Here is a 10,970-nt window from a genome sequence, read left to right as displayed (position 1 = left end):
CAGCACCCCACAGTCTGTCAGCAGTGGGGGGTGGTAGCGGGGGGGTCTTGGACCGACCCCTCCTGAGGGCCTTCACCCTCAATGTGCAGGTGGAGAGAGTGCGAAGTGTGGGGATCTGGGCGTCTTGGCTTTGCGTGGCTGAAAAGGTCTGGGGAGGGCCGGGCGCCCCCTGCAGACACGCGGGGGGTCAAGGGTTGCGCTGCCACCCTTACACAGCTCTGCCATAGTGACCCAGCTGGGGTGGGGGCAGAGAAGAGGGGCTGGAGAGGGCCAGGGCTCCTCTGGCCTCAGTGCCTCTGAACCCCGTCCTCGATGCCACCCTCCAGCTGCTGCAAGGGGAGCAGAATGCCCTCCTCCCAGGCCTGGCACCTCCCTCCACACACATCACACAGTGCTGGGTGACTAACAGGCGTGAGTCCCCCACGACTAATCCTCCATCTCTCCTGTCCCCTCCCCCCACCTCCTCTCCCCTATGTCATCTCTCCTCTCCCCTATCTCCCTGCCCGATCTTCCCCTTCCCCTCTCCCATCTCTCCGGCTTTCTGGGCCTCAGGTGTACCGAGACCTGGGGGCCTGCCCTGCTCTCTGTGGCCTCGTGCCTGCCCAGCGCCCTCAGAGCACTCAGCACCTTCCTGGAGGTGAGTCTTAACAATTCTGACCCCTTACGAACTCAACCCTACGCCCCCCAGGAGGTGGGTTCTTGTGTAGCCCACCTTTACAGAGAGGGTAAGACTCTTGCCCAAGGCCACACAGCCAGTAGCCAGATTCCAAGCCAGGCCATCCTGCTCCAGTCTACACCTTCCTCCACTGCTCTGCCTGTGCCCGGCTGCAGTTGCCCCCTGGGGCACTCGGTCTGGCCTCCGTCAATCTTCCCTGGAGCCAGGGACGCACAGGCCTCCCCCTCTGGGGAGCCTCCTCCACCTTCCAGCCCAGGCTCATCATACTCCCTGGGACGACTCCCCAGACCCCTGAGCCAGTTTGATTGGTCTGTGTCAAAGATCCTCATGGGGGTCACAGGGCCTCTCACCCTCCTCCTCTTCCCCTACTAACCGAGGGCCCCCAGTCCCTCCAGCATGCATTGAGCCCCCTCCACAGAGGGCCCCACTCCTTCACTGCCTTTGACCAGGCTGGGGGCTGGGGGTGGGGCGGGGGGCAGGCTGCAAGGCCAGGAGGAGGCCCAGCCCACTGTCGCTGCACCTCTCACAGGCCTGGGCAGAGGCTCTGGACGGTTGGGAGCCAGGGTCTTTCCTCCCGACTCATGGAGGGGCGGGAGGCGTGCTGGCGGCTCCTGGATTGGAGAAGGTGCCTGTGGGTTTTGTCTTTATTTCCTGTCTTGATGCGAGGCCTCCTCCTTTTTCACGGGACAGTGCCTTGGTGATAATCTGCAGAGCCAAGTCCATGTTCTCTTACTACTGACAGGCCAGCATGATGCCCTGTGGAGCAGGACTGTTATCATGGGGCCCGTGACCCACTGACTGATGTCACCCCACTGCTCCCGGGCCTCTGCTGTTAGGTCCGCTCTAGCCCTCAGGACCTTTTAAAGCATCCTCCTCGAATGCTCTGCTGGAGTCGGACTCGTGATGAGTGGGTCCAATCCAGGGAGACCTCCTGGAGGAGGAGGCAGGCGCGCGCGCACGCACACACACACACGCAGCCGAAACCCCAGACTCCAGAAACCACCTGTTTTAGTTTTCTGGGGTTGTGGTAACAAAGAGCCACAAAGTGGGGCTTAAAATGACAGAGACATATTGTCTCACAGTTCTGGAGGTTAGACGTCTGAATTCAGGGTGTCGGCAGGGCGGTGCTCCCTCTGGGGACTCTGGGGGAGGATCCTTCCTTGTACCCCCAGCTTCAGGTGATCCCCGTGTTCCTTGGTGTGTGGCTGCATCACGCCAGGCTCTGCCTCCAGGGTCACATGACCGTTTTCCCTCTGTGTCTGTCTGTCTCTTCTCTCCTTGTGGGGACACCACCCTACCCCAGCATGACCTCAGGTGAACGAATTACACCTGCAAAGACCTAGTTCCCAGCGAGCTCACATTCACGGGGATGGGAGCTAGGACTTGAACATATCTTTTGGGGGACAATTCAGTCCGTAAACCCACCCAACCACAGGGACTGTTCAGTCTGGGCTGAGGCCCGGAAACCTGTGATTTCTAACACACCTTCAGGGACTCTGGTGCAGGAGGCCTCAGACCTCCCCCTGGGAACCCAGACTTGGAGCCTATTCAGCCCTGGGGCTGCTGTGAAAAGTCTGGCCGGCCCTTCCCCCAGCTGATCCTGGGACCTGGCGAGGTGGGAGCCTGCCCGCAGGGTGCTGTCTGGCCTGGGTGAGGTGGGAGCCTGCCCGCAGGGTGCTGTCTGGCCTGGGCGAGGTGGGAGCCTGCCCCCAGGGTGCTGTCTGGCCTGGGCGAGGTGGGAGCCTGCCCCCAGGGTGCCGTCTGTCTGGGAAGGGGCTGCGGGAATTTCTGAGGCACTCACAGGCTCACTGTCACAGCCGGCTCCCCTTCTCCGATTTCTCCTTTGCTTTTCCAGCAACAGTGGTGACGGCTTTGTGCCCGGGCTCCAGCTAGGCCGCCCCACAGACAGCTGCTTTCCCTGGAGCATCCCCGCAGGTTAGTCCCCGAGAGCCCAGCCCACCAGGCCAGCAAGCCCGTCTCTTGGCCCCGGAGGCCGGCCGGGTCAGCGCGGGGCCTGGGGGCGCCTCGTGCACACCCTCACACGCACACTCACACATCTGTGCAGCCCTCCTGGCTTTCCCTGCAGATTGCTAATGCTGTGAGATTAATCGGGTCTAACTCATTAATTTGCACAGCCCCTCCCTGCCCACCTGCCCCCGGCTGCAAAGCGCTAGTTTCAGGAACCTAGTAATTGGCTTGGCTTCTGAATTAGACTCTCAGCCTAGGTGTCTAGGGCCCTCCTTCTGCTGCTCCTGAAAACAAAGCCTTCTTCAAAGGAAAACCCCCAACTCGAGCCATTGAGACCAGATTGGGGGAAGCACTTCTGAGTGCCAAGTCCTGCAGCCTTTGTACCGGGAGCAGCGTCCACCAAGTGTGATTGCAGGGGGCAAGCCCCTCGCAGACCCCGTGCTGCACCCCCATCTCCCACCCCCGTCAATGTCACGGTCAACTCCAAAGTCAGCCCCTGGCTACCCTGAGAATGATGCTGCCGGCTCGGGCGCTGGTGACCCTTTCCTCCTCCGTTGTCACCTCTCCACCCTCCACCCGTCCCAAGGACATTTCTGTGGTAACCAATTGTTGGTGCACACACAGATCCTGTCAAAGGAGGGAGGCGAGTCCTGGTGCGGAGTCCCGAGCTGCAGGAGTGGGGCGGGGGAAGGCAGAGGAGAAGACGGGGAGGGAGGCAGGTGAGAAAGAGGCAGCGGAGGGACATGACTGTCAGGGGTGACCTCAAGGCCAAGCAAGGGGCCGTCAGCCCCAGGACCCAAGTGCCAGCCTGAGGACCCCAGTGCCCACCTTTCTGCTGGACACATCACCCTGGAGTGGGCTCCTGGCCCCTCCAACGCTTCAGCCAGGCCTCACCTACAGAGGAGAGGAACACGTCCATCCCTGCCCTCCCCTGCCAAAACTCCCCTCCTGCCCAGGTGACACTGGCCTAGTGCTCCTCCATTTCTTCCCAGGATACTGCCAGCTCTTTAAAAGGAAAATATCCCTGAGAGGAAAGGAAATTCACGGAACGCCCAGTGCTTCCATGTCAATAAATTTTCTGACATGTTTTTTCTTAACGCGCCCGTCCACACACATCCACGCTTCTGCCTCATAACCTTGCTTCATTTTTCTCCCAGCACGTGTGTCCCTGGACATCACCTATGTCATCTGTTGACCTCCCCCCATGCCCAATAATGTAAGACCTTGGGGAGAGGCTGTATGCTTCCATCACAATGGCTGGCTCTTAGCGGGGTTTCTGTAGATGTGCTGAATGCAAGGATGAATGGATGGGTGAATGAATGAATGAGTGAATGGGAGGCTCTATGCTTTGTTCCCGATACCTGGCATTTAATAGGGTCTGGGTAAATGTGCTGAATGCATGCGTGAGTGAATGGATGGATAGATGGTGACTGACTGGCTGGGGAGACTGGCTACAGAGCAGGGCCTTGTCCTGCTGCGCGCCAGCCCCTATCCCTCACCTGACCTGAAGGCTAAGAGGGTGCACAGGTTTGGGGTTGAGCCTAAGCTTTAGGGCAGATGATAAGAGATGAGTCACAATACCCAGGAGAGGGGAATGATGTCCGTGCATGGGGACAGGCAGGAGCAAGGACACTGGCCTGGGGCCAGGCCCAGGGCTGTCCATTGTCACCTCACTGATTTCCATCTCATCTGTCAGGAATGACTCAGGGGTGACTTTAGTGACTCTTGTCTGCCCTCGGCTGCTGGTTGTGCTGCGGTCTGGCCTCCCAAGTAACCTCTCTGTCCAGCAGGGAAGGTGTGCCCCGGGGGTGGGGTGTGGAGCCAGTTCCAGCCCGTGGGACCCCTCCCTCTGACAAGTGGACCCTGCCCCACCAGAGCTCAGGGGTCATGGGGTTGCCAGCGGCCACTCTTCTCTGGGGGGCCACGAGGAGGGCCAGGCCTGGACTTGGGACCTGTGTACCAGCAGGGCCTGAGCTAGCACACGCTCTCTGTGAACCTCAAGCTGCTGCTTTGCGTCTCATCAGTGAATTGGGTCAGGTGGTGCCTGCCCTGTGTCCCTTGAGATTGGTCCTCCAAAAAGTGAGCGGTGTCTGTCCTGCCCCTGGCCACCCTGATTGACAAGGCCGGAACAGGCGTTCTCCTGGGTCCAGAGCCCACCTCCCGCTCCATTTCGCAGCCCCCCCCCCCCGTCTCCCAGCCCCCACCCCCACTCGACGCCACTGCTCTCAGCACCATGGACAGCCCCACTCGCCCAGCAGCCGCTCCAGCCTCATCAGAGCAAGTCCATTTCCTCTGGGGCTGATGGAAGAAAGGGGTTCTTTGGCCCATTTATGTTTCAGCAAAAGCTTTGAAAACCTTTGAGTGCAGGAGAACCATGAAGATGGGGGCCGTTATCCCCTAAGGGGTAACGTTTTTTTCCAGTGCCCCACCCTTTCCCGAGTGCGGCTGCTTCCTCCCCAGATGCCTCCTAGGGCTGCCTCTGAGGGCCAGCTGCAGGCCCCACAGCTACCAGGATGAGGGTGGGAGGGGGGAGAGGTCTGCTGAGAGGTCCGAGTCCTAGCATCACAACCTAGAGACACCGATGTTTTCCTTGGGTGGGGGGAGCAGACAGCTAGTAGTACCGGGGAAGCAAGGACGAGCCCGGCCCCCCAGGCAGCAGTGTTTACGCCCCCAAGTCTTGGATTTGAGCAGCGAAACAGAAGCCACCCAGAGCCCGCTGCCACAGCAACTTCCTCCAGCCCCAGTGCCCTTGGTGCCCGCCACCTGGGCTGGAAGACTGGCTCCCTGACAAGTGTCCTCCGGCCAGGGCTCCAGCCAGGACAGCCCACAGCCGGAGTCTCTGTGCAAGACCCCATCCTCCTTGGGGCTTCTCTGAGCCGGGGCTCAGTCCAGGCCCCTCACCTTCAGGTGGCGCGCCTGCCACCCTGGGTTTCCTGCGCGCTGGGCCCCGCCCTCCTGACACTTGCAGGACCTTTCAGATGGTGATTGATCTGCACTGGCCTGGCTCCAATGTCACAGCGCTAAGTGTTCCTCCCCTCCCCCACACCCCAGCCTGCCTAAGTGGTTAATTATTCTAATCACACGGGAGGAGGGCTCCAGCGTTCGCGTGGAGTGAAGAACCATTTTGTGGTGAATGGGAAGGAGCAGGCACTCGTGTCTGTTTCCGAGGCTCACTGTTGGCACAGAGACAGCCTGGCCCTGGGCAGCCAGGGTGGTGTGTTTGGCAGGCTTGAAGCCCTGCCTCCGGTCCTCGGACAAGGCGTTTTACCCCTGAGCCTCAGTCTCCCTAGCTGTTAAGTGGGAAGAGTGCCAGCTCCAAGCTCCTCAGCTGTCGTGAGGACTGAGGGAGAAGGTCATACCAGCCGGGCACTTGGCACCTGGCACCGTGTCTGGCTTTGGCGAAATCGTTGCTGCTGCTAAATTACCATCTAACAGGAACCACCTGGCGATTCTTCTGTGCTCGCTCAGCGGAAGCGTGGTTTGCTGGTGTCTGAGGGGCAGGGGCACAGACTCAGCCCCCAAGTCTGGGGGGCACTGACCCTGTGCCAGGTCAGAAGTGATGCAGCCGGAGAGGCAGGGACTGTTCAACAAGATACCTGGCCCGCCCCTCACCACCTGTGGACCCTGCCTGCCTTCCCACCAGGTGCTGCAGAGCCTGTGCCAGAGTCGGAGCGAGAGACCCCATACAGGGCTCCACCCCAGGACCCAAGATCAGGCCTCCAGCAGCCAGAGCCTCCCCCCACCGCCTGCCCTCCCGCGCAGTGGACACAACAGGTCCTCCAGCAGCTGGCTCTACACCAACTCCAGGAGAGGGAGCGAGTCTGGCTCTTTGTGAAGAATGACACCCCATCAGCCACCAGCAAGAGAAGCCATTTGTCCCAGGCGGCAGCTAACAAGCCTCAGCCTGCACCCTCCAGCTACTGCTGCCATCCTGGGGGGACAGGAGACCCCCCGCCCCCGCACCGGGTCAGTACAGTTCTTCCTGCCCAGCCCAGGAAGGAGCAAGGGCCACAGCCTCTCTGGGGGAGACAGGACGGAGTCACCCTGCACATGTATGCCGCCGAGTGGCCACTGCCCTGAGCGGCCGGTGGCTTTTGTGTCCCCCAAGGAGAGCGCTGTCTCTTTCCCCTCGCCCTCCGCAGGGCCCTATCTGGCCCCTGGCTCCCATGAGGCCCTGAAGCCTGCCCCTCTGGCCAGCTGAAACACGGCTCAGGCAGTGGCCAGACCCCCATGGGATGCCCAGGGAGGCTGAGCCCCCGGCCTCACCCCAGGGGCAGACCAGGTTCCTGGTTGGGCTCCCGTCACCTGATGGGTGAGGCACACCCTTAGGCAACCCCAAGCCACTGTGGGTCTGTCACCTGTGGACACTGGGTGTCCGGGCCACCCACACATCTGCTGGTGCATGAGGAGCCTCAGGTGGCCTGCTTGTGGGGTCCACACTGACCCCAAGCCCCCTCGCCCGTGAGGACAGGAGGGCGTTTGCACAGGCTGACGTTGCAGCAGCTCGAGTGTCCCGGAGCAGGGCAGAGAGGCAGTCACCCCGTCCCTAAACCCGGCATGTCGCCAGTATGTCTGCCCAGACCAGGGACTGGCCGCTGCCCACAAAGCCCCCCAGTCTGAGGACATCTTGGGGGAGAGGATCCTCCTGGGGCTGAGAGTCATGACTTGATCATCAGAAACGGCTCAGCCTGCCCTGGGGGTGTGGGCCAGGGCGTGGGGACCACTGCTGGGCCAGGGCGTGGGGGGGTGGTTGGCCAGGGCGTGGGGGTGCTGTCCTGCTGACCAAAGCAGAGCTGAAGCCCCCCCCCCCAGCTCTCTGCCTCTTCCACCCCTCGGGGTGCCAGGGCCCTTGCTCTAGAGGACCTGAGTCAGGAGAAGAGGGGACCTCAGCAAGTCCCCCACCCTCAGCTCAGCCCCCATCTGTAAAGTGGGGTACTGCTCCCCTCCTCCAAGTCTTCGTGAGCAGGACACATCTTGGTGGGCGCCAGAGAGCACATGGCACAGGCGACGGGCAAGGGCAGCAGGCTAGGGCGGCAGGAGGATATGGGGGCACAGTGGCACCCCCTCCCCTATGGCCCTCTGGAAGCAGCACTTCGATGCCATGACCAGAGACCTGGGACAGGAGCAGCTCCTGCAGGGCTGGGGAAAAACGAGCCCAGTGAGGGACACCTGGCTGAGGCCAGCAGAGGCAGGCGGAGAGGAAGCCTCCAGGGAGCTGCGTGCAGTGGGGACAGGGCCGTGGCACAGAGCACAGGTGTGTACCCCCACAGGCATTTCCTGGGTGTGTTTGCACAAGTGTCCAGACAGACAGCTTCGTCCTCAGCAGGCCTAGGGTCTGCCCCTGCCCCTCTGACTTCCACCCCCCACTCCTCCCAGCTCTCTTGCCAGGGGCCATGAAGGGAGCGGAGGACGGCCAGCCCACCCGCCATCCATGGCCACGGGCATGTTTGTCCTGGCTCTGGGACCCCCAAAGCCCATACCCCCCGAGCCCCATCGCGTGGTCCGTCCCTAACGGGCGGACACAGTGGGTCTGGCTGGCCCCAGGCTCACAGCCTCAGTCTCGTCCCTTCAGCCTCCAGGGTGGGGAGCAGTCAGATGGCGGAAGGTGCCTTTGGAAGGGGAGGCAGCGCTGTGGCTGCGTGGTCCTTATCTATCAGGACGCAGCTGGTTAGTTCCTGTTAGTGAGTCCTATGGGGCTGCTGAAATGCAATCCTGGGGGCAGGAGGGTGAGACCCACCTGCCTTTGGTCCCTGAGCTGGCTCAGCATGGCCTTAGGGAGGGGAAGGGGGGGCGCTACTCTTCAGATTCCGGTGTATTCTAGCAACGGTCACACCTTTGACGGTCGCAGCATTACCGTTCTATTGTTCCCACGATGACAAAGCCAGGGTCACCCGGCCAGTGAGTGGGACCGAGGCCTGGCCAACCCTGAGCTGGGGCTCTTCCCCATAGACATCTTGCCTCCTCTCGTCTCCCCAGCCCCCAGCCCAGCGCCCCAACTCAGGGCAGCGAGTTCCACGCCGTCTCCCAAGCTGGGCAGAAGCACCCTGCAAAGGCGCTCTGCCTCTTGTCAACAAAGACGCATCTGCAAATAGCTCTCGAGGCTCCAGTCCAGAAGCGCTGGAGCAGTGGAGCCAAGGGCTGCTGCCAGCCGGGCCTGCTGCCGGCTACCTGGGCCAGGGTGCTCATGAATATTCACAGCCCTGAGGGTGCCTGCATGGCCTCAGCAGCACAGGTGAAACCAGCCCACCTTTCCATGTGGCCCCAGTCTTTCCACTTTAGACCCCTCCCCAAATCTTCCTGTCTTCGGGAGGCGGGGGCAGGGCAGCGTCGACCTCCCTTTCTGCGACTGGGGAGGCTCGACATCTGTTTGGGCTGTTCCTGCGCCAGCATCTCTGTTCCAGCTAATCGGCTCTCTGCGAATCGCTGGACACGTCCCTTCCCTGTTCTCAGGGAGGCCCTGGACGTCTTCCCAACCCTGGGCGGGATAATCGCCCTGGCGTCTGTTCCCAGGGTTTAAATACATTTTCTCAGTGCTGGAAACACACTGGCCTGGGTGTATCATGTGGGCTTACAGGGGTCCCCTTCTCTCAACCCCGTCGAGACGGGCCTTCCCGCTATCCAGGGGCGCAGGCGACTCCTTCTCATTCAGACATCAACTGCGAGCTAAGCTGTGGGCAATGCATGGGTGGCACGTTTGGACCTGCCCTGAAGGACAACCCACGCGCTCTGCTGGTCTGGGGGTGGGTTTCCTGCAGCCCCACCACATCCAGGGGTCTGGCTGCCTGAGGACCCTGCGGACAAGGCTCCTTCACGAGGACAGGGCGGTGGGCCGGGGCCGGGAGGCTCTGCCGCTCAGGAGTGGGACTGTGAGGACAGGAGGTGGGGTGAAGGCGGGAAGCTGCATCTGAAGGCTCGGAAACCCCACAGGGCTGCCCCCCCTGTGCCTCACGCTGCCTTCATTCCACAACAGCAGAGACCAAAGTGGCAGTGGTTGCAGAGACCCCGAGACTCAGGCCCTCGCTTTGAGGTGAGCAGACCGAGCCCCAGACCTGCCCGCAGGAGTCCACGGAGGCCCCAGGACAGGACACTGCTCCAGCCGGCAGGACCCACGATGCTGCCTCAGGCTCTGGCCAGCAGTCTGCGACCGCCCGACCCAAGCCAGGGTCTGTGTCCCCAGGGTTCCTGGGCACACTGCCAGCCCCACGGGTCACAAAAACAAAACTGACCCCTCGCTCCCTGCCCCCAGGAGACAAAAACAAAACCTTGCTCCCTGCGCTCAAGAGCTCGAATCCAGGCATCCTTCAGGGCAGAGGGAAAACAACGTTCTAACTCCCTCCCTGGCCCGAGAGGAGGCGGCTGGTCTGGGCTGCTTTCCTCTCCCAGGCCGCCCTCTCTGCCTCGTTCTAGAAAGTGTGAGCCCGCCCCGCCCTGCTATCCCTCTGTCCCAGCCTGGGCACGCCTGGCTCTTTCTGGTCACTCAGGTCTTAGAGGAATGCCTCTCTCCCCCCTCCAGAGGGCCTCCCTGACGTCTTCTCAGAGGACAGTGTCCCTTCACAGCATCAAGGACATTGTCGCTAGCGGCCAGTGAGCTGGCCCCGACTCATGGCAGCCCCATGCCCAACCGAACAAAACGCTGCCTGGTCCTGCGCCGTCCCCGTGATCGGCTGTGGATCGGACTGTTGTCACTGGCTGATTTTTGGGAGAAGATTGCCAGGCCTTTCTTCCTAGTTTGTCTTAGTCTGGAAGCTCTGCTGAAATCTGATCAGCATCCCAGCGACACAAAAGCCTCCACTGACAGACGGGTGGTGGCCGTGCATGAGGTGCACCGGCCGGGGATTCCACCCCTGAACCAGGGCTGCCCCATCAGGCTGAGCGTAACCGTTGTGGTGTATTTGGTCCTCATCTCTCTCCCCCACTAGACTACAGGGCCCAGGAGGGCAGCACCTGTGTCTGGTCCTCTCTGTACCCCAACCGAGGACAGTGCCTGGCACACAGTGGAAGGGAGGGAGGAAGGAACAGACTGGCTGGGGACGAGGGTGGGGCAGTGAGACAGGCATCTTGAAGGCAGGGGCTCTGCTGGGGTCTCAAGGGTGCACATTAGGGGCCGCCGGCTCTGGCCACAGACCCCAGGACTCTGCTGGAAGGAGCAGCTTCAGCTGAGGCTTGAGAAGAGGACGCTGACTTTTCCATCCTGAGAATCCTGCTCAAGGAAGTCAGCCTGCCTCCTCTGAGGCCCCACCCAGGCCTGGCCTCCTCCACAGGTCGGGGCTGAGGGGTCAGTGGCTGAGGGGCCAGTGCTGAGGGGTTAGTGGCTGAGGGGTCAGTG

The sequence above is a fragment of the Trichechus manatus genome, unplaced genomic scaffold (genome assembly GCF_000243295.1).
Source record: "Trichechus manatus latirostris isolate Lorelei unplaced genomic scaffold, TriManLat1.0 scaffold00008, whole genome shotgun sequence".
Classification (NCBI taxonomy): domain Eukaryota; kingdom Metazoa; phylum Chordata; class Mammalia; order Sirenia; family Trichechidae; genus Trichechus; species Trichechus manatus.
Note: the sequence above shows the minus strand (reverse complement) of the source record.